The following is a 23,981-nucleotide window of genomic DNA, read 5'->3' as shown; positions in this document are numbered from 1 at the left end:
TTACCCTGCCAATGAAGAAAACATATCAACCTGGTCAAATTGAATTGCTGTAATATTTTATGCCTGTAAAACACTCATTAAAAACAACCAAACTGGTGTCTTTTGGAAAGAAAGAGAAATAATTTTTAAAACCAATTAAGTTACAAAATAGCGAATGTACTCAGAACACCTATCTGAAATGCAGTAAAACAAAGTAGCTTAATAACAGACAACTGAGGTTTTGCAAGAAACATCCAAAACAGGGCAGTTTGTGATTCTACCTTTAAAAATAAATACTTTTACAACAGAGCTCACCAAAATGAGGGAAATCCATGTCTTGATCAGAACCAGTAGACATGAAAGGAGATTAAAAATCATTGAAGAATGATTTAAAATTCAAAAACAAAACAAACCAGGCATATTTTCTGAAGACTGTTGGAAAAAGGATATGTAGTGTGCCCTTTCACGAATTCCATCAGTGTAGAAGATTGATAGGAAACAAAGTTATGAGATCCAGGCTCTCAATTTTACTGCAACTCATTTTGACATACTTTAAGAACGAACTTATAAAAAGTGTGTTCAAGGTACAAATTGTACCAGATTCAGGGGAATCTTCTCTGAAAGACAGTAAAATCCAAAAAGATATATTTTTCCTTCATTTGTTGCTACTCTTTCGGAAGTTGTGAATTTCTTGTCAAGTAATCTCATGGTTACCAGTAACCCTGATACCTCAGTCAGAAAGCAAGCATGACTCAATAGTGTATGCTATTAGGTATATCTAGAAAGATGCAGTATAATTTAAAAAGTGTCTAAAATATTGCCTGCAAATCAAATCACAAAGCCAAGCCAACTTGTATTTACTTTAATTTCTTAACCATCTGTTTGCTCTTTACAAATGAAGACAAAAATAGAATGGAAATTCTGCATACTTTCAGATATATTAGTTTCATTCTCCAAAAATTCCTTTCATAACCAATGTAATTCCCTGTTCAATAACACCAAACATTTTCACCTATGACCAAGTCATCTTCCTTCATTGCTGACTCATTGGTGTAAAATCCAACAGGAGAATGCCACTACCTGTTTGGCTCAGAATCCAAACAGAAATACACACAATGAGTTGTAAGAAGATTTGTAGCTTGGGTTGAAGCTATAGATTCAAGTTTACTTGCTGAGCTAGGAGGTTTGTTTTCAGACATTTTGTCACCATACTCTGTAACATCATTAGAGTATTTCCAGTGAAGCACTGGTGTTACGACCCACTTTCTATTTGTGTTTAGGTTTCCTTGGTTTGATGTCATCATTTCCTGTGATGTCATTTTCCTGTTCTTTTTCTCAAAGGGTGGTAAATGGGATCCAAGTCTATGTTTGTTCATAGAGTTCCAGTTAGAATGCCATGCTTCTCGGAATTCTCATGTGTCTCTCTTTGACTTGTCCTCGGATGGATGTGTTGTCCCAGTCGAAGTAGTGTTTTCTTCATCTGTATGCAAAGATACTAGTGAGAGTGGGTCATGTCTTTTTGTGGCTAGTTGACGATCATGTATCCCGGTGGCTAGTTTTATGACTGTCTGTCCAACGTAGTGTTCATTACAGTTTTTTTGCAAGGTATTTCATAAATGATGTTTATTTTGCTTGTTGTCTGTATGGGGTCTTTTAAGTTCATTAGCTGCTGTTTAGTCTGTTGTGGGTTTGTGGGCTACCATGATGCCAAAAGGTCTGAGTAGTCTGGCAGTCATTTTAGATAAACACAAGCTCAGTCTTAAACATTGCATGTAGGTCGTGAAGTTGCCTCACATGCATCCACAAACAAAAATTAATATCCCTGATCTTCTCCAACTCAATCTTGATTCAATATTCAGCTGGGTGCAACATATATCAAATGAAGAGAAGGGCCTCCACTAGACTTTTGCCACCTAACTTTAAACTTGTTGAAGTTAAGCCACAACATGCGTGACTATCTTGGCCGGGATAAGCAAATCCAATGCAAACAGAATCCGAATTCCTGTAATACCAGTTGAATTAATTTAAAGAGTACTCGGGACACATTCTGCTTCAGGCATTCTTTGTTGTGTTTGAAGGAGGAGCTAGTTTCTTTCCTGTGATCTAATATGTACCAATTTTAAAACATGATTAATATAAAGAGAGAAACTATTTTGATCATTTATTTCCCAAAATATCAGCCCAGTTCAACATCACCCTTAAGAACGTCTGCAGCAGCTTCCCCTCCACTCTATAGCTCATCATTTTTGACCAGAAATCCATGTAGTTTCATATACACAGACATTTACAGTACAGAAGGAAGCCATTCAGTCCACTATGTCTTTGCCAATCAATGCAGACCTGACTCTAGTAATTAATTTTTCTAGCATTTGACCCATAGTCCTGGAGGCTGTTGCTACACAAGTGAAAATCAAAATACCGCTTAAGTGGTGAGTGTTTCTGATGCAATCATCCTTTCAAGCAGTGAGATTGAGACACTCACCCTCTGAGTGAACAAAGTTCTCCTTGACAGTCTTTTACCTCAGCGCTTCAATCCATGCTCCCTGGTTATTGACCCCACTACAAATGGAAAAGGCACTTTTCCCATCCACTGATGCCCCTCATCTTACCAATCTCTTATCAGGTCTTCTCAAACTTGGTTTCTCAAAAAGATAACCCCAGCCAAACCAATATTTCCTCATGGTTCATTCCCTTCAATCTAGACAGCATCCCAGTAAATTTCTTCACACACTCTTGTTTAAGAATGAGCATGGACCAGCAGTCAAAATAAACAGGCCCCATCAATCCCTCACTGTTTTTGAAAAGTAAAACTTCTTTAACCTTTCCTTTAAAAGACGAAACATTCCCTAAAAAAGGTTCAATTTTAAAAATATTGGCCACTTAAAGCAGCACATCTTTCGTGTATTGTGGTGACTCGACCACACATTGTACTCCAGTTTTGGATTTATTGAAGTTTTATCCAGTTCTAACAAAACTTCCTTGCTCTTGTATTCTTTTTTGTTCATTCATGGGATGTGGGTGTCAGTCACCAGGCCAGCATTTTTTTTGCCTGGCCCTATCTGCCCTCTGGGCAATTAAGAGTCAACCACATTGCTGTGGGTCTGGAGTCACATACAGGCCAGATCAGGTAAGGTTCTATGCTATTCATATCTTTCAGAACAAGTTACTTCAAAATACATTTAGAAAATAATCATACAGGCTTTGAATCATTTTCAGAATGTCAGATTACACCACTAAGACTTGCAAGTTAAATTTGTGCCTTTTAAACAGTTAATGCAGTCCTCTCAATAGCTGCAGGTCAAATAGCTGAGATACAAATAGTTCTTACTTTTTGCACACATTGTTACAACAGTCATAAATAAAACCTTGGTAATCAGTGTATCCTTCACAAGATAGAGATAAAACAAACCTTGCCAAATTCATTTTAATAATGGTCAACACCCTGTTTGACTCATGAACCTCTGACATGTGTCTTGCACTACCATTTGGGATGATGATCACCAGGTTACAGGTTTGAGCTAATAACAGGACTCATCTTTTCAATGAAAAAGCCAAACAAATGCCAAAGGTATTACAGTTCATATCCAGTAACTAGTTCTTTTAAATCTTCATTTCCAAACAAAACTGCACGTGTGATGAAGATTAGCTTTGAAAGGATAATATTCGATTAAAATAAATACTCACCATAATAACCATTATTTCTGAACTGATTTAGAAGGTGCGCACACAGCCTGTCCACAGAAACCGACCTAACTTGTTAGCATACTTTGCAGAAAAAACACTAACCAGGAGCAAGCACACACAGACTTAAAACAGGAAAAAGAAACATAATAGGGAAATCCAGTAGTGGAGAAAGAGCGAATGAGAAAGAGAATTCTGAACCAACTTAACTTGCAGTGCAGAAGCTTTTGGAAATGAACATCTGTGCAGCAATCTGCAGCAAACAAACAGGGCAGAAATACTTCCTTGCTCGGTTGTAAAGCCAAGCAGGCAGATACAGATAGGCTAGTGAAAAAAAAGGTTGCAGCCTGAACATTGCTTTTAAAGGTGTATGTCACAGATCACTTTTGATAAAGCCCGTACCTTCCATTACTATAAAAAGCAGCCTTGATCTGTTTAAAAGCCTTGCTTTCAGTGAGAAAAAGAACGACAGCCCAGATGGAGAAGTCTCCAGATGAAGTGAGTGCAGTGCCCTGTAAGCTGATCTAGCTGATCTCATCACATAGAGCTACTAATCCACTGATCTGGGAATGAAGAACAGATGGTGACGCCCCTTTCTCCAAACACCACACACAGGCTTGCCGCCCCAGGTCTGCAGACAGACTTAAAAGTAAATTGGTGACAGAACATTTTTCTTTATGTCATGCACACCCTGGAAACCAATATGCTCACAGAAGTCTACATGTGCACCACACTGATCACCATTTGGTCTCCATTTTAGTATTCTTAAAGCTGGACAAAGATCTTGCAACACTGAAGCCCCACTGCAGGAAGCCATCTGGGGCTGTCTGCGACACACCAGATTGGCAAGGATATGAATTGCCACCTTGAGGTCACATTGATGTGCAGTACAAAAGCTGCCCATTGTTTCTACTTTGAGAGGCGTCACAGGAATCTAATTACAGAAGTGCACATTAGGGGAGGTTCCTTCAGCCAGCAGACGTCAGGACAGATGGCAAACAATAAAATGAGAGCAGAATGTGAACGATGTATTCCAAGTAGCAATAGATTATATTCGGAAACAAAAACATTCCCAATTAATTTGATAAACATATGTTTAAGAATGAACATGGGCCAGCAGTCAAAATAAAATGCTCTATCAATCCCTCACTGCTTTCAAAGATTAAAACTTGTATTACCTCTCTTTTAAAAAAGAGGAAACATCCCCTAAAAAGTTCAACTTTAAAAAGATTGGCCGCTGAAAGCAGAAGCACATGCTTTTACCTTTACAATGTCTTGAAAGAAAATTGTTTTACAACAACTTGAAGACAAATACCCTGTATTTGTGATGACAAAGAGGAAAACAAAAACAAGCATTGCTTACCTTGAAAATTTTTAATAACTGAAGTCAAAAAATCCTTAGTATATATTGTGCAAATTACACATTAAATTTTTAAAGGTTACTCCACCAGGAGTTAATGTTCCTATACTTATTTCAAATAATGCGTTGCAATGCAACACTCAGCACAGTAAATATATAACATTTCAGTTATTAACATTAATTGTGTTTCTTAGGCAATGCATTTTTGATGGTCTACTTATCACATTAAATTTGGGAAGAACAAGAAGGGGGGACAATGAGGCTGGGACAGATAGGTTATACAGCACATATGGTGCATCACAAATCAGTTAGATTGCCTGTCATGTGCAACTAATCTTTGGATTGATGCCAAAGCACCTGCAAGGATAAGCCGAGGTCATCATTTTAAGAGTGAAAGGTTGGATATAAAAATCCATAGCAAATGGTAGATCACCAGGTGCAGGGCAGACCATTGCACTAAATGTGCATAACACCTGAATAGCTAGCTAATTAGTTGCTCTACAAATCATCTATCCTGATGGTTGGATTCACAAAGTTTTTAAAATTCTTAAGCCACAAATTTTGAAAATAAAAGCATGTCAGCCAAACACTGCAACTGTAAAATAAACACTGAATGTGTCACAAAACCACTTACGATTCATGATTACTATGACTGGACGGAAGGAAATCAAGCAATGGGAAGTTATCATAATTCACATTTACTACAGACCAGTGTCTTTGCACAATCCATAATTTGCACTTCCTATAACAAAAGTGGAATCTCAAACTATTCACTGCAACAAATTACTGAGTTTACTGAAATATTCTATCAGTTTTAATTTAATTAAGCACATTTTAAAACTCCCTTTCTTTAGGCTGCACTAAAATATAAAAAAATTTAATTGTACACATTTGTTGCTACCTAACAGCTTAATTCACAGTGCACTGAACTAGAATTGAGACAAATACACTAGTAAATATGGATCTTCGTCTTTTGCTATGGTGGTCACGAGTTAATGACTGCAATTAAAATATGCAGTTACCTTTCATTGATGTTGCAGCTAGGAGTTCTAGTTACAGAATAAAGGAGCGAGAGAGCATCATAAAACACAATTAAAACTGGCAAGGAGAAGGGGCAGTCAGTCAGGACTTATCCTCCCTGGACTTTGTTAGTTCAAGTAGCAACCCTCAAAGCACTGGATACTGCAAAGGCTATTGCCCTAAAAGCATTCTGGTGACAGTACTGAAGATGAGTGCTCCAGAACTTGCCACTCCCCATCCAAGCTCTTCCAGCACACAGTTACAACAATGGCGTTTACTTGACAAGATAGAAATTTGCCCAGGTATGTCCTGTACAGAAAAAGCAGGACAAATCCAACCCAGCCAATTACTGCCCCATCAGTCTACTCTTGATCATCAATCTTTACTTTGAATATATTAAGCAGCTCAACATCTAGAGTCAAGAATCCCAAAGAATCAATCCCCAGAGCGTAGAAATTTCTCATCTCGGTCCAAAATGGCCATCCCTTGTCCTGAGATCATAATACCCTCATTCTAATCTTGCAGAAGGGAAAACAAAGTCTCTTTCCAACTATTCTATTAAACCAACTAGGCAAGTCATGTGATATGACATTTGCTGGCCTGCAGAAAGCTTGTGTTACAAACAGATTTTTTTGAACATTAGGAAATCATGGAATATGGAAAAAAAGAGTGGGAAAATACACAGAATGGTTGAAGCTAAGCAGTGGTCTTAATAAAGGGAAAAGCTGGTTTGAAGTACCATATAGCCCAGTTCTATTCCTACCTTTACATGAAAAGCTTGCATGCACTACTTGGCAACGTTGCTAGAAGTGCCCATGTTTTCTACTGTTCAGATCAACTAACCGAGCCGTTTTCCATCAGATAGGCAGCAAGGAGTTTCTGGGACAGCCCAGGCTATACTACAATGATCATAAAGACTGGCTGGCTGACATCCAAATTAAAAGTAGGCTTCAAATGCCACACCAGAAAGTGTACACAAGACAGCAGTATTTAACTGTGCTTTTATTCATACATGCACAGCTGTTTGCTTTTCATTGTACAATTATTAAATAGAAAGGGGGAACCACCTCTTTTGCAAGGAAAACAAAAGGAAGAAAAACAATTCATAATATTCATGACTCACATTAGATAGCTTGAATTATTGAGCATCAGATAATATTTTTGTTTACACAGCATTCCACAGATCATGACAGCCTCTTTCAATTCACAATTACTGATTTTTAATCTTATTATGCAAAGTTAACACCATTTAAACAGACTTTACTTTTCTGTAATACAAATACACCAGGATATGTTTTGAACATTTCACATTGTAGGTGCGACTACACTGAACTCTTAAATCTCAAGATGAAGAAGACCATCTTCTCCCCAGGTCACAAGTCACAGACTATTTCTGATCATGAAACACTACAATCACATTTTATGCAAAGACTATTCTTTTTTTTCCCCATTTACATGATAATAAATTTTCAATACACCATAAATTGAAAGAAGCCCCACAAGTAAAGAACTTAGTGCAGCAATGATCCACTCTGGTTAGTGATCCTAATTGTGAACTCACTAATCATGTTAGTATAAGTTTTATTGTCTTCAGATAACCAGGATCTGAAATAGCTCTCGTTGTCAAAAGAAAAGCTTCAACATGGGGATTGTAAAACGAACAAAACACTTGTCTGACATCATTTCACAACGTATCATACAACAATCTGAACATCAGCAAACAGTTGAAGACAATGCAAGCATGGTTAGGGCAGGAAAATCTAGCTGCTTTGTTAAATTATTCGTTAAAAAAAAGAGATAAACTAAATGTTATGAGAATGCACATCTGGGGTGGCACAATTCATTGCTGCCTGCAGTCATGTATCAAGTAGCAATCAATCGACCAGCTACATGGAAAGCAGCAAGAAATACACCGAAAGAAGCTGCAGTAGCTTTAGTCTGAAGTGGGATTGTTTCTACCTTATGGGAAGCAGACAACATAATATTGTTATAATAGGAATTCATTTTGTGGAGTCAAAGTTAGGGAGAATGGAGCAGCTGCTTATTGCTGTATCTGAACAAGAGATTGATCAGTCTACACTAGATGGCAAAAGTGGAAAACCTATCCCATTTTCCAGCATGAACATTGGTCAGCTTTATGAACATATTGTACAGAAGAATCATTAATTTAACTAAGTGACTGAAATTTTAATGGAGGTGCCATAAGTAACAGACCTTTCAGAGCTATGTTTTCTACTAAAAACATGTCCACATCCTCTCCTCACATTACTGATGGTTCATCGAATCCCTACAGTGTGGAAACAGGCCATTTGGCCCAACAAGGACACACCAACACTCTGAAGAATAAACCACCAAAACTTATTCCCTTATCCTATTACTCGACCTTTCCCTGACTAATGTACCTAACCTACACATCCCTGAACACTGGGCAATTTAGCATGGCCAATTCACCTAACCTGCACATCTTTGGACTGCAGGAAGAAACTGGAGCACCCAGAGGAAATACACACAGACACGGGGACAATTTGCATACTCCACACAGACAGTCGTCCAAGGCTAGAATTGAACCCAGGTCCCTGGTGCTGTGAGGTAGCAATGCTAACTACCAAGCCACCAACAGTTGTTGGGGTTTGGTTCCTGTAGAGATGTGAGGAATCATTCACATATAAATGCTAGTGGACTATAGATAAGTCAGAGCATAACAATTGAACCTAATATTTTTCCCCATACTCTCACAGATCTCAGAGAGATTATGATGATCATATGTGAGATGGCAGATTGAATTTCCTGTACTCTAATCAAATGGTGCAGATGACTACAGCAAGCCAACAACCCACTCAATTGAAAATCAGGTTCCATAATCAACATTAAGATCTTCATTGTCTGCATGTTTCAGCTACTTCATAGGATTGTAATTTGCCATTTTCAGACATCCAGCACCACCACTTCTGTAGTATGGGCTGACTAGGGATAGTCAACATGGCTTTGTGCAAGTAGTAACAAAGAAGATTGAGAATGGCAGAGCTGTGGATGTGATCTATTTGGACTTCAGTAAGGCATTTGACAAGGTTCCTCATGGTAGACTGGTTAACAAGATCAGATTTCATAAGATATGGGGAGAACTAGCCATTTGCATACAGAACTGGCTCAAAGGTAGAAGACAGGGGGCGATAGTGGAGGGCTGTTTTTCAGACTGGAGGCCTGTGACCAGTGGTGTACCACAAGGATTGGTGCTGGCTCTGCTGCTTTTTGTCCTTTAGATAAATGATTTGCACGCGAACATAGGAGGTATAGTTAGTAAGTTTGTAGATGACACTAAAATTGGAGGTGTAGCGGATAGCAAAGAAGATTATCTCAGTACAATGGGATTTTTATCAGATAGGCCAAGGGCTGAGGAGTGGCAGATGGAGTTTAATTTAGATAAATATGAAGTGCTGTACTTGGAAAGGCAAACCAGAGCTGGATTTAGCCACTTAAGGCCCCGGGGAATATTGCTGAACAAAGAGACCTTGGAGTGCAGGTTCATAGTTAGTTGAAAGTAGAGTTGCAAGTAGACAAGATAGTGAAGACAGCATTTAGCATGCTTTCCTTTATTGGTCAGAGCATTGAGTACAGGTCATGTTGCAGCTATACATGACATTGGTTAGTCCACTGTTGGAATATTGCATGCAATTCTGGTCTCCTTCCTATCGGAAGGATGTTGAGAGACTTTAAAGGTATCAGAAAAAATTGACAAGGATGTTGCCAGGGTTGGAGGATTTGAGTTATAGAGGAGGGCTGAATACGCTAGGGCTGTTTTCCCTAGAGCAACAGAGATTGAGAGGTGACCTTATAGAGGTTTATAAAAACATGAGGGGCATGGATGGGATAAATAGAATGGGTTTTTTTTTCCTGGGGGGTAGGGGAGTCCAGAATTAGAGGGCATAGGTTTAGGGTGAGAGGGGAAAGATTTACAAGGGACCTAAAGGGCAACTTTTTCACACAGAGTGGTGTGTGTATGGAACGAGTTGCCAGAGTAAGTGGTGGAGGTTGATACAATTACAACATTTAAAAGGCATCTTGATTGGTATATGAATAGGAAGGGTTTGGAAAGATATGGGCCAAGTAGGACTAGATTAATTTGGGATATCTGATCGGCATAGACGAATTGGACTGAAGGGTCTGTTTCCGCGCTTATATTCATAGAGTCATGGAGATGTACAGCATGGAAACAGACCCTTTGGTCCAACCTGTCCATGCTGACTAGATATCCCAACCCACCTGCCAGCACCTGGGCCATATCCCTCCAAACCCTTCCTATGCGGTCTCCACCACTTCCTGTGGCAGCTCATTCCATACATGTACCACCCTCTGCGTGAAAAAGTTGCCCCTTAGGTCTCTTTTATATCTTTCCCCTCTCACCCTAAACCTATGCCCTATGACTTGAAACAATGGAAATATGATACTGGAAGCACTAAAATCAGTCAGTACGTGAGGAAAGAGTAGAAAACATTATTTCAGAGATTGCCTCTTCGTCTGCTGTGCAATAGAACTTTGCAAAAATGAAACAAAATTAACAATAACCATATGAATAATAAAATCCAGTGGTTCATGCCAATTGTGTCCAATTTTATTAAACATTTTAGATATCCATGATTTAGTAACATGATCTCATCTTTCCAGTATCAAAATCTTTTTTCCTACAGTGATTTTAAAATGGGTTGCCATAATACATTCATATTGTGACAACTGTCCAAGTGTGCTGTAAAAGTTTGTACAAAGGAAACATAAATAAATGTAAAACAAATATTGGTTCATCTTAAACAATATTCTATCCAACCAAAATTACAACTTAAAAACTTTTGATTCTGAAATAGGAATATTCTCAATGTATGTGGTCAAAGTGCAAAATAGACAACATGACAAAGGTGGTATACTGTGGAATTGTTTACCTCAATGCAGTGTTTCTGAAAAATGTTGGAAATCACTATCATGTGACATTGGATGGTGCACTGGTATTACTGAATTGGCTAAGAGAAACTGCTCGCATACTGTGGGATGAGAACAAAGCACATGCAAGTTTGTTCCAGGCCTTCCAGAAAAAAAAACACACCTTAAGGTACCTTAGGGAACTGCCATCAAATGGCGCAAACAACTTGTTGGTAAATGCAAAACATGACATTTAAACGCATCACAAGGGAAACACAGCCATTTTCCGGAAAATGCAGACACAATGGCGACTCTACGAAGGATCCATTTACAAGAAACTTGACAAAAGGTCAATGCAAAAATCTATATTAATGTTCTAAAGCACTAATTTAGCTATATATCAGTTACTTTAATAACCTGGAATGAACTGTGAGTACATTGTAGTCAAATTTGCTGACAATACAAAGATAAATGGGAAAGCAAGTTGCAAGGAGGCCACAAATAGTTTGCAAACTGATATGCATTGGTTAAGTGAGTATTGACAGACTGAATATATTGTGGGAAAATGAAATTGCCAATTTGTTTTGGAAGAATGGAAAAACAAAATATATAATTTAAACTATGAGTGAGACTTCAAACTGCTGTGGTAGAGAATTATGAGCACCTCTTAGATAATTAAGCAGTCCATGTCCAAATGTAGTAAGACCTAGACAATAGCTGGGTTTAGACTGACCAGTGGTAAGTAATATAAATGAACCACAAGTGCCAAGCAATATCTGTCTTAGTGGAGGCGGTCAATCTAACCACTACCCCTTAACACTCAACAGCCTTACCATCACAGAATCCCTCAATATCAACATTGTGGGGCTACCACTGATCAGAAATTGAACTGGACCATATAATTATGGCTATATGAGCAAGACAAAGGCTTGGAATCCTGCAGTGAATAACACACCTACCAACCCCCCCTCATAGCCAGTCCACCATTTACAAGTCACAAATAACAAGTGCAATGGAATATTTCCCAATTGCTTAGATAAGTGCAAATCCAACAACACACAGGAGCCTGGACAAAGCAGCCCCCTATTTGGCACTTTATGCTTAAACATTCCATCCCTCCACCATTGATGTTCAGTTGCAGCCATGCGCACTACTATCTATAAGACGTAATGCTAAAATTCATCATGCACATGGTACTACCTTCGGTAACGACATGGACAGCGGAAAGGTGGGACACATCACACTTGTAAATTCCACTCCAAGACACCCATCATCCCAACTTCGAAATATGTCAACATCCTTCAGAGTCACTGGGTCAAGACCCCAGAATACACTCCCTGTCTGTTTGTGAACATATATTGAACGGACTGCTGTGATTTAAGGTGGCAGCTCATTACCACCTTCTCAAGGGTAATTGGTGTGGGCAGTAAATGCCGATCCAGCCAAAATCACCTACATAGTGTATTAGTATTAAAATAATCCTGCTGTACTGCAGCCTTCTTCATTTTAAGAAAGATTCCACTCCTCTACTTTTCCTGCCAAAGTGCATAATGTCAGATTTTCTGACATTATATCCCATCTCCCAAGAGTTTGCCCACGCACTTGGTCTATATCCCTCTATAGAAAGCCTGTGTGTCATTTCACCACCTGCCTTCCCAGCTATTTGCAAAATTAACAAACTTAGCAACTGACTTCCCTCAAATTTACTGAATCAAATTGAAATATTTGCAGGCTCAGCATTCATCTGTGACACTCCATTAGCTGCAGGTAGCCATCCTGATAAATGCTCCTCTTACCCAACTCAGTCTTATATTTGTTAGCTGATTCTCTATTCATGCCAGTATCATCCAAAACACCAATAGCTCTTATGCTAAGTAGTGTTGTGTGGTATCATGTTAAAAATGTTTGAAATCCAAGTATATTACATTGACTGAGTCTCCTTATCTACTCTGCCTGTTACCTCAAAAAATTCTAAAATTTGTCAGGCATGATTTCCCCTTCATGAAGCAATGTTAACTCTGCTTGATTATATTGTGTAATTCTAAATGCACTGCTATTGCATCTTTTATTCTAAACTTGTCCCAACGACTGTCCTATTCTTTTTTTGTTTCCTTCCTTTAATAAATAAGTACATTACATTGTAAAACTGTCAATTGTCTGGGACTTGTCAATAATTCTTGGATTCTTGATAAGTTACTACCACAGTCACTACATCCTTTAATATCCTAGGAGGCAACCAACTATGTCCCAGGGAGTTATCATTCTTTATTCTCATTTGTTTCCCCTAGTACTTTTGCTCAAACAATAGTCATTTATTCCCTCACCCCATTTGCTCCTGGACTGTTTTTGGAATGTTATTAGTTTCTTATACAATGAAGACTGATAAGTATTTATTCATACCTTGGCCATTCCCTAGTTATCCTTTACTTTCTGTGCCTTATTCACTACGGTTATAAATTTAAGACGGAGATAAAGGAGGAATTTCTTCTCTCAGGAGTGCTAAGTGTCTTTGAAACTCCTTCCCAGAGAGAGCAGTGGAGTCAGAGTCCTTCTGTATGCTTAAGGTTGAGAAAGACAGATTCTTGATCAGAGGAATGAAGAGGTGTAGGGAAAAAGCAGATCAGCCATGATCCTATTCAATGGCAACACAGGGTTGAGGTGCCAAATGCCTACTCCCATTCCTGTTTAGGCCTCAAACCATGAGACCATATGTTCACTTTGGCCTCATTCTTCCTTTTTCAATGGTTAAAGAAGTTCTCAATGCTTGTTTCACTGTTACTTGCTAGTTCATTCAAAGTTTATTTTCTCAATTTAAAAAAATTCTTTGATAACTTTAGAACTTTCCAAATCCTCTGGTTTATCACTAATCTTTGATAAATTGAAAAGAAATAATTTGTTAATATATCATTAACTTCTTTGCCTAATCCAGATTTGTGTGTCACTTTCTTAGAAACCTTCGTCCTTACCAGGATATAGTTTGCTGAGTCATGAGCTATTTTCTTAAACATCTTCCATTTCACTTCAGCTCTATTTTTTTTTCTCTGACACAAGTATTTCCCCATATTTAATTTGATCTCCGTTAAAAAAAAACTGATTTTGCTATTCTCTGGTGTCTGTGAAAATTCTTAAAACGTGATTGGCTGGTTGGACAGCTTAATGACATTCATCCAGCTCCATGTTGAAGATAACCAGTAAAGAATGCTATAAACAGTTACTGGATCACTCCACAGAGAGCGAGTGAAATTCCCATCAGAGACTTCTCAGCAAGATTCAGTGGTCCATAGCAAATGCCCTGGTTTCATCGAGCCAGGTGTATGCACTATATTACATATTAGGAGATTCATTAGTAAACCAGAGTGATTAACCTCATGGACTACCCTTTTTGTGCAATTAAAGTAAACTAATTATTGCCATGGAATTGAAAGTGGATCAACTGTCATGAAAGACTGTATTGAGTCAGATGTCTTAGTATTACAATATAAACTTGAAGATTTTGGAATATGCTACATTAAAATGTTAAGATACTACATTAAGAAAGGCAATGGCCTGGTGGTATGATCACCAGACTATTAATCCAGAAACTCAGCCCATGTCCTGGGAACCTGGATTTGAATCTCACCATAGCATATGGTGGATTATGAATTCAACAATAATCTGAAATTAAGAATCTACTGGTGACCATGAAACCATTGACAATCATCAGGTAAAACCCACCTCATTCACCAATGTCCTTCAGGGAAGGAAATCTGCCCTCCTCACCTAGCACGGACTACATGTGACTTCAGAGTCACACCAGTATGGTTCATTCTTAGCTGCCCTCTGAAATGCCTAGCAAGCTACTCAGTTTGAGGGCAAATAGGGACAAGCAACAAATGCTAGCGGCCAGTAAAGCCCACGTCCCAGGGGTCAAACAGATACTTGAAAATTGTGACAGTTACAGAAAACTTCTTAAACTACATACATACGCAGCTACACTACATTTGAACTGAAAGAGTATAGTTAAGAGAAATTATTCAATTTTTAATGATTCAATAGTTAACTGTTCTCAACAGACCCATGACAACTTCCAAGCAGCGAATGCGATTGCTGGAAAATTCATTCTCATTTCACTCAAAAATCCAATTTCAGTGAGGTAATTTTTATTACACATCCTGATGGTATTAACATATATCACTGAAAGCAATGGCTAATTGCACAGGAAGAGAGGGTATGCCAAATATTTGAGTACTACTTCAGCATAAGTATTTAGGGATGAAGAGTTGACATGCTACTGCTGTTAGCTCCTAACTAAACAGGACTGATCATTTGGACTTAGATGGATAGCAAAGATCTTGAGAGATTTAGCAAGATTTTTGGATGACTAGTGAAAACCAGACAAAATGCCAACATTCGAGATGGAACATTACACAGAATTATCTTCTGCCGGTCCAGATATTTCAAGTCAGTTTAAGAAAAACGATCTAAATTACTCGATGGGTCATTGCTCAGAGGAGCAGGAAATATTCCATTAGCCATCTCCGTCATTTTACAAGGCTACATTTGGAAAAAAAAACTGTCATTATGTTTCCACATTTTTCTCTATACCTGGAAGTTTCTCACTCTTCCCATGGGAAAGATATGATTTGGAGGTGACAATGGTGGACTGGGGTTGACAAAGTTAAAAATCATAACACCAGGTTATAGTCCAGCCGGCTTATTTGGAAGCAGTAGCTTTCGAAGCGCTGCTTCTTTTCCACGATTGTCACATCCTGCGAATGAAGACTGAATTTAAATAAAAGAATGAAAACCACAAACCAAAATTTATTTTTTTGAAACTGCAGATTCTTGTGTCCAGTATGATACTTGCAACAAAAGCCAATGCATTATCCACCTGAAATATCGACATGATCTTAGTTACAAATAAACAATGTTGACAATAACTGTTTTCCAGAGCCTGTACTTTAGTAGCTTTTAAAGAATGAATCACAATTTGAATATTGCTACTCAATTCAATGTCACTTCGAAAAAACTAAAAATGATTAGAATTCACCATATCTGACTACACTGACACCTAGATTTAACAAGGGAGCTGTCAAGCTTCTGTCAGCATTTCGATAACCCATTCAGAAACCAATGTTTCCACAAAGCACTTGAGGCTTCTTGGTTTTTTGAAGCTGCTGTTCAAGTCTAAAACTGAAAACTTGTTAAGACACAAGACAAACCAGAAAACTCAAACATTTGGGGCAGTTAATAGATCCATTGTTTCATGGAAAATCTTACCTTTACCACATCTTCACAGACCAAAATGTAAACACCACATTCTATTCTGCTTTACATCACAGAATTTTAGTTCCATGTGTTACTCTTCAAATTGTGTAATTTAATTCTGCAAATTCTGTAATTTATACAAGATGGCAGCAGTGGGGTAGGCAGCATCCGGGCTCCTGACCCCAAGGCTCATCCATCGTCTGCTTTTCTTTCCTCCTTTTCCCATTTCTTTTTACTTTTTGCTTCTACTTACCTTCGGGAGACAGCTTGGTCATGGCAGCATTGAAGAGGAAGTTGGCTTCAACGGGTCTGGAGTGTTGGGCAAGGCAGCTGGTGAACCCTGAGCAGGACCTGGCTTCGGTGTTACGGAGAGGGCAGGCAGAGGGCAGGCATGGGACATGGTATTGGCAAGACAGGCCCAACAGTGAAAGTTATCAGCTGAGAAGCAGTGACCAAGACATTTCATAGAGCTCCTACAGTGTGAAAGCAGGTTCTTTGGCCCATCGCATCCACACGGACCCTCCAAAGAGCATCCCACCCAGTCTCAGCACACCTCCCCAAATGTACCATGCATTCCCCAAGGCTAACCCATCTAGCCTGCACACTGTAGTCAATTTAATTGACCTGAACTGCACATCTTTGGACTGTGGGAGGAATCCAAAGCACCTGGTGGAAATCTACACAGATGCAGGGAGAATGCACAAACTCCACACAGGCAGACAATCCCCCAAGACTGGAATCAAACCCGGGTCCCTGGGGCTGTGAGTCAGCAGTGCTAACCACTGAGTTACCATGTGGCCCTAGTTGATTGAGTACACACTGGCAGCAGCAGGGTCATGGGCTTTAAGCTATATCTTTTGACATTTTTTTATTATTCTTAAACTAGTCAAAACAGCACCAGATCATGTCAACAGTAGGAGCTTTTCACTGTAAAGTACATGTGACAATAAACTATTCATTTCAAAAATGTTTTCAGGAGCAAGTGATGTGGTAACTCATACTTATTACACAGCCCTATCCAACCCAAGATTATGATCGAGGGGTTGGGTTTCTTCTCCTTAATCACAAGAGGACTTGAAGTAATGATGCTGCCATGATGTTGAGATTCCCAATTTCAAACTGGCGAGGGTGAGAGGATAACTGCCAAAGTGTGCAACTTGAGGTGAAGGGGTTCCCATAATGTTGCTTAATTTGGTCTTTTTCAGTGCTCAAGGTCAAGGAGCTAGGAGGTACTGCTGAAACAAAAAGCTGGTAAACTACATTCAATGGCTGACTGTCAAGACATTTTTAAGGTGATAAATATGTTAATGACATCACAACTCGGTAATTTTGTCATCAACAATGGAGGCCAAAACTAGCAGATAACCAGACATCAAGATGAATCAAAAAGTTAGCTATTTATTCACCTCAGTGGGCCAGAAAATGTTCTATTGAAGTAGCTTTAAAGCTTCATGTCAAACAGTTACATTCTTTGGAGCAAGACATCATAATAACTTAATTTTACATTGTTTGATACATGAACAGAAATTTCAAGAGGTAACAAAACCAAATCTTCTCATTTTAAGATTATCATTCTTACTGCTTATCCTTATGAATGAAAAAAATACAAGTTTAATAGAAAATTTAAAAAATTGAATAATCCACACTTGGAATTATAACATTTGTTTCAAAGCAATTCAACTGAAAGATGGTTTTCATCTTAAAAACACGCCATGTACCAAAAGATAGGAGGAGAATTAGGCCATTCAACCCATTGACTTTTCTCCATTTGATCATTTTCTCAACCCTATTCTCCTGCATTCTCCCTGTAACCCTTCATCCCCTTACCAACCAAAGAGCGATACATGACATGGCTTCCACATGCTTCTGCAGCAATGAGGTCCACAAATTCGTCCTGACTTCCCACATGAACTGATTTTTGTGCAACCATTTACAGTCAAAGTGTGGGGTGCTGGAAAAGCACAGCAGATCAGGCAGCATCTGAACAGCAAAGGAATCGACAGATCAGGCATGATGTTCAGTCCTGATGAAGGGCTTATGCCCGAAACATTGATTCTTCCGCTCCTTGGATGCTGCCTGACCTGCTGCGCTTTTCCAGCACCACACTCTCGACTCTGATCTCCAGCATCTGCAGTCCTCACTTTATCCTAGCACAAAAAATGGCAGCCCTATGATCACCTTTAAACCTGTTGAAGCAAAATCAAAGCCAAAATAATCACATACTTTGATGGGTTTGAGGGATTGTAGCACTCCATTGTTTTTCCATTATAACAGAGGTATATGCATATATTGCAGTGCCAAGCTCTTACTATTGTTGGTTGAATAAATCCATAACTCTTTAAACAAAGTTTATAAGGCAATTTATCAATTTAAAAAAAAACAGCATTGAATGGGTCCAAGAAGTAACTGGAGAAGTTTCTGGAGAGAAAAGTTTATTTTTTCTTGCATTGGATACAAGTGCTGCTGATACAGTCAACATTTATGCCCATCCCAAATTTCCCTTGAGATTGACCTTCCAAGCCATATCAGAAGAAATGAGTCAAACACATTGCTGAGTGCCTGGAGTCTCATTGGCCAGACCAGAAAAGACGACAGAAGATTTCCCTTCCTCCAGCACATGAGTGAACCAGGTAGGTTTTTATGACAGTCAACAACAATTACAGAGTCACCATTAGACTACCAATTTTTATTCTAGATTTTTATTAACATTTACATGTCACAATTTGCCATGGTGGAGTTTGAATCCATGTTCTTTCAGCATTATCCTGAGGTCCTGGATTACTATGTCCAGTGACATTAACACCATATTCTCACTTCCATTGTAAAGCGTTTGTGTAGAAAGTAAGCACTGAAGTTAAAATTTAAAATTACTTTTGCAGCAAATTATCTTTTGACAAAAATTCTTATATTCTTAGTTTGCTAGATAGGCTTAGCCTATCAAAAAGGTTTTAGATGTGCTATTACTCACACCAAGTTCCAGAAGCTTGTCGGAAAGGTACGGTGATAATCATGGGGGATTTTAAACCATTGGGCTGAAAAATCAGAGTAGCAGAAATAGCCAAAAAGCTGAGTTCTTCTAATATTTTTGGGATAGTTTCTTAGAAAAACATGTTTTGGTGTCATAGTGTGCTGTATAGCAGACCTGGTATTGTGCAATGAGACACAATTGATTAATTAATGACCTCAGTGAAAGTGGTCTTAGGTAACTGTGATCATAACATAATTGCATTTAATATTCATTTAGAGAAAGACAGGTAGGCCCAAAACTAATATTTTCAAAATAAGGTTAAACAAGAGGGATGAAAACATAACTGGTTAGAACTGGCAAATTAGGTTAAAAGGGATAGTTAAGTAGAGATTCAGTGGCAAACATTTATGGGGACATTTCACAGAATGGATACATTTCAACAAGGAAGAAAAACATTGATTTAGGAGGGAGGGATTTGTAAGAGACCCGTCAACCATTGTTAAGTTAATGACAGTATCAAACTTAAAAGGGAAAAACATAACTGTGCAAAACTTGATGGCAGACAAAAACAAAAGAGACAAAAACAGCAAAGATTGATCAAAAAGTTAATTATGGAGGGAAACAGTACAAGAGAAAGCTACCTAAAAATATAAAATACTAAGAGTTTAAAAAAATAAACATTTGTCTAATACAAAGTCAGTATTTCAAATTTGAAATGGAAACTAAAGAGATGGCAGTGGTCTTAATTTTGGGGATAAAAGTTGATATCAGTTACACGTAAAATCTGAGAAATAGTGGTAAATCAGGAAATGGAAAGGAGAGATGAGAGATGAACACAGGAAAATTAAAATGCATTGGTTTTAAGTGCTCCAAACTCTCAAGATTTAACAAAATGGAAAATAATGAATGTAAATCCCTCATTCTAAAAAGGAGAGATAAAGCAGGAAAGCATGGGCAAATTAGCTTCCCTATTCATTGGAAGACATTAGAACCTATTATAAAAGACATTATAGCAGCACATTTAGAAAAGTTCAAGGCAGTCAGGAAAAGTCAAAATGGTTTTGCGAAAGAAATCGTAACTAATTTCTTGGAATTCCTTTGAGGAAGTAACACATTGTGGATAAAGTGGAACTAACTGATGGATGTTCTACATTTAAAATTTTCAAAAGGCATTTGATAAGATGCCACATGAAAAGGTAATTGAAGAATTTAAGTGTGTACAAAAATTTCTGATTCAGTATGTGGATGTACCTACTAGAGAAGGTGCAAAACTTGACCGACTCTTGGGAAATAAGGCAGGGCAGGTGTCTGAACTGTCAGTGGGGGAGCACTTTGGGGCCAGCGACTATAATTACCTGAGTTTTAAAATAATGATGGAAAAAGATAGAACTTCAACTTTTAGGTCCGGTCTAAGTTGGAGGAAGGTCAATTTTGACCGTATCAGGCAAGAACTTTCAAAAGCTGATTGGAAGCAGATGTTCGCAGGTAAGGGGATGGCTGGAAAATGGGAAGCCTTCAGAAATGAGATAACGTGAATCCACAGACAGTATATTCCAGTCAGGGTGAAAGGAAAGGCTGGTAAGTATAGGGAATGCTGGATGACTAAAGAATTTGAGGGTTTGGATATGAAAAAGAAGGAAGCATATGTAAGGTATAGATAGGATAGATCGAGTGAATCCTAAGAAGAGTATAAAAGAAGTAGGCGTATACTTAAGAGGGAAATCAGGAGGGTAAAAAGGGAACATAAGATAGCTTTGGCAAATAGAATTAAGGAGAATCCAAAGGGTTTTTCCAAATATATTAAGGATAAAAGGGTAACTAGGGAAAGAATAGCGGTCCTCAAAGATCAGCAAGGCAGCCTTTGCGTGGAGTCGCAGGAGATGGGGGAAATAGTAAATGAGTATTTTGCATCAGTATTTACGATGGGAAAGGATATGGAAGATATAGAATGTAGGGAAATAGATGATGACATGTTGAAAAATGTCCATTTTACAGTAAGGAAGTGCTGGATGTCTTGAAATGTATAAAAGTGGATAAATCCCCAGGGCCTGATTAGGTGTACCCTAGAACTCTGTGGGAAGCTAGAGAAGTGATTGCTGGGCTTCTTGCTGAGATATTTATATCATCGATAGTCAGAGGTGAGGTGCTGGAAGACTGGAGGTTGGCTAACGTGGTGCCACTGTTTAAGAAAGGTGGTAAGGACAGGCCATGGAACTATAGACTAGGAGCCTGATGTCAGTGGGGGGTGAGTTGTCGGAGGGAAGCCTGAGGGTCAGGGTGTACATGTATTTGGAAAAGCAAGGACTGATTCGGGATAGTCAACATGGTTTTGTGCGTGGGAAATCATGTCTTACAAACTTGATTGAGTTTTTTGAAGAAGTAACATTAAGGATCAATGAGGGCAGAGTGGTAGATGTGATGTATATGGACTTCAGTAAGGCATTCGACAAGGTTCCCCATGGGAGACTGGTTAGGAAGGTTCAATCTCATGGAATACAGGGAGAACTAGCCATTTGGATACAGAACTGCTCAAAAGGTAGAAGACAGAGTGGTGGTGGTGGTGGTGGAGGGTTGTTTTTCAGACTGAAGGCCTGAGACCATTGGGGTGCCATAAGGATTGATGCTGGGTCCACTACCTTTCATCATTTATATAAATGATTTGGATGTGAGCATAAGAGGTATAGTTAGTAAGTTTGCAGATGACACCAAAATTGGAGATGTAGTGGACAGCAAAGAAGGTTACCTCAGATTACAACAGAGTCTTGATCAGATGGGCCAATTGACTGAGAAGTGGCAAATGGAGTTTAATTCAGATAAATGTAAGGTGCTGCATTTTGGAAAAGCAAATCTTGGCAGGACTTATACACTTAATGGTAAGGTCCTAGGGAGTGTTGCTGAACAAAAAGACCTTGGAGTACAGGTTCATAGCTCCTTGAAAGTGGGGTCGCAGGTGGATAGGATAGCAAAGGATGCATTTGGTATGTTTTTCTTTATTGGTCAGAGTATTGTGTACAGGAGTTGGGAGGTCATGTTGCGGCTATACAGAATATTAGTTAGGCCACTGTTGGAATATTGCATGCAATTCTGGTCTCCTTCCTATCGGAAAGATGTTGTGAAACTTGAAAGGGTTCAGAAAAGATTTACAAGGATGTTGCCAGGGCTGGAGGATTTAAGCTATAGAGAGAGGTTGAACAGGCTGAGGCTGTTTTCCCTGGAGCGAAGGCTGAGTGGTGACCTTATAGGGGTTTAAAAAATCACGAGGGGCATGGATAGGATAAATAGACAAGGACTTTTTCTGGGGGAGTCCAGAACTAGAGGGCATAAAGTTTAGGGTGAGGAGGGGAAAGACATAAGAGACCTACGGGACAACGTTTTCACGTAGAGGGTGATACGCTTATGGAATGAGCTGCCAGAGGAAGTGATGGAGGCTGGTACAATTGCACCATTTAAAAGGCATCGGGATGAGTATATGAATAGGAAGGTTTTGGAAGGAGATGGGTCAGGTGTTGGCAGGTGGGACTAGTTTGGATTGGGATATCTAGTCGGCATGGACAAGTTGGACCGAGGGGTTTGTTTCAGTGTTGTATATCTCTATGACCGTCCGACTCTTAAAAAAAAACGTTCTGGTGTAGGAAGGAACGGTTAGCTAACAAGAAACAATAGTCAGAAATTAAATGATTTTTTAATTGGCAAAATACAAGTGTTATAACACAGAAATCAATGCTGAGGCCTAATAATTTGTGTAAATAACTTGGATAAGGGGATTGAAGGTCTAGTTGTTAAATTTGCTAATTATACAAAGTTAGTTAAGGAAGGCAAAAGGAACAGAAGGAAGCTACAGTGGGGTATGTACAAGTTGAGAAAGCGGGCAAGGAGCTGGCAAATGGAGTATAATGTCGGAAAATATGGCATCGTCCATTTTGGCAGCAAGACTGAAAAAATGTATTCTCTAAATGGAGAGATATTGCAAAGCTCTGAGATGCAGAGGGGTCTGGTTATTGTAGGTGTATGAATCACAAGAAAAGGTACAGCAAGTAATAAGGACCTTTATAGAGGTTTATAAATACTGCAGGCAATTCTGGTCTCCTTCCTATTGGAAGGATGGTGTGAAACTTGAAAGGGTTCAGAAAAGATTCACAAGGATGTTGCCAGGGTTGGAGGATTTGAGCTATAGGGAGAGGCTGAGTAGGCTGTGGCTGAATAGGCTGTGGCCGTTTCCCCTGGAGCGATATTCCAACAATGGCCTAACCAATGTCCTGTACAGCCGCAAGATGAATTGTTGATTATTTTTAAGACAGAAGTAAATAGATTCATAGTAATGAAATGCGTGAAAAGTTATCAGGCATAGATGGTAACGTGTAACCAGATCAGCCAAGATATTACTGAATGGCAGAGTGGACACAAGATGCCGAGTGGGTCTATTCTGAACTCAAGTGATTTTAAAATTTCCTCATTTCAAGTTCCTGCCATTTCCCTCACCATTGATTTTACATTTTCAAGCTCCATAGCCTTCTGTAACATTAATTCTGGCCTCTTGAAACCCCTAAGACATTTATGCTTCGAATTATGTTTAGGATATTTTATATGCTGTTGGCATTATTGTTAATGGTAAAATGAACATGGGTGGGAAACATAAAACATTGAGTCATAGAACTGAATGTCGGGTGGAATGTCGAAGAGACAATCGAGGCAAACCACCTGTTTTGTGTTTCTGCCCATTCTATTTCACTAATTTTTATGTACAAGTGGAGCTTTTAAATACTGTCTGTGTCAAATGGGTCCACTTGCAAATGCGAGGGGAAGAATTGAACCCAATGC

General features: G+C 38.8%; 1 protein-coding gene across 2 annotated transcripts in view; it reads right to left on the bottom strand.

The window, feature by feature from the left end:
- The window catches only part of LOC132821576 (SPRY domain-containing SOCS box protein 1-like), a 211,374-nt gene that overhangs the window by 130,563 nt on the left and 56,830 nt on the right, over positions 1-23,981 (bottom strand). Inside the window, exon 1 of one of the 2 annotated variants that reach the window (XM_060834235.1) lies at positions 3,664-3,733. The exons of the other annotated variant lie outside the window; for it this stretch is intronic. The gene's annotated coding sequence lies outside the window, so the exon portion shown is untranslated. Of the gene's footprint in view, positions 1-3,663; positions 3,734-23,981 lie in introns of those variants that run through there. 2 annotated transcript variants of the gene reach the window in all.

Source organism: Hemiscyllium ocellatum, chromosome 13, assembly GCF_020745735.1.
Source record: "Hemiscyllium ocellatum isolate sHemOce1 chromosome 13, sHemOce1.pat.X.cur, whole genome shotgun sequence".
NCBI lineage: Eukaryota > Metazoa > Chordata > Chondrichthyes > Orectolobiformes > Hemiscylliidae > Hemiscyllium > Hemiscyllium ocellatum.
This window is presented reverse-complemented; position numbering and strand designations above follow the sequence as displayed.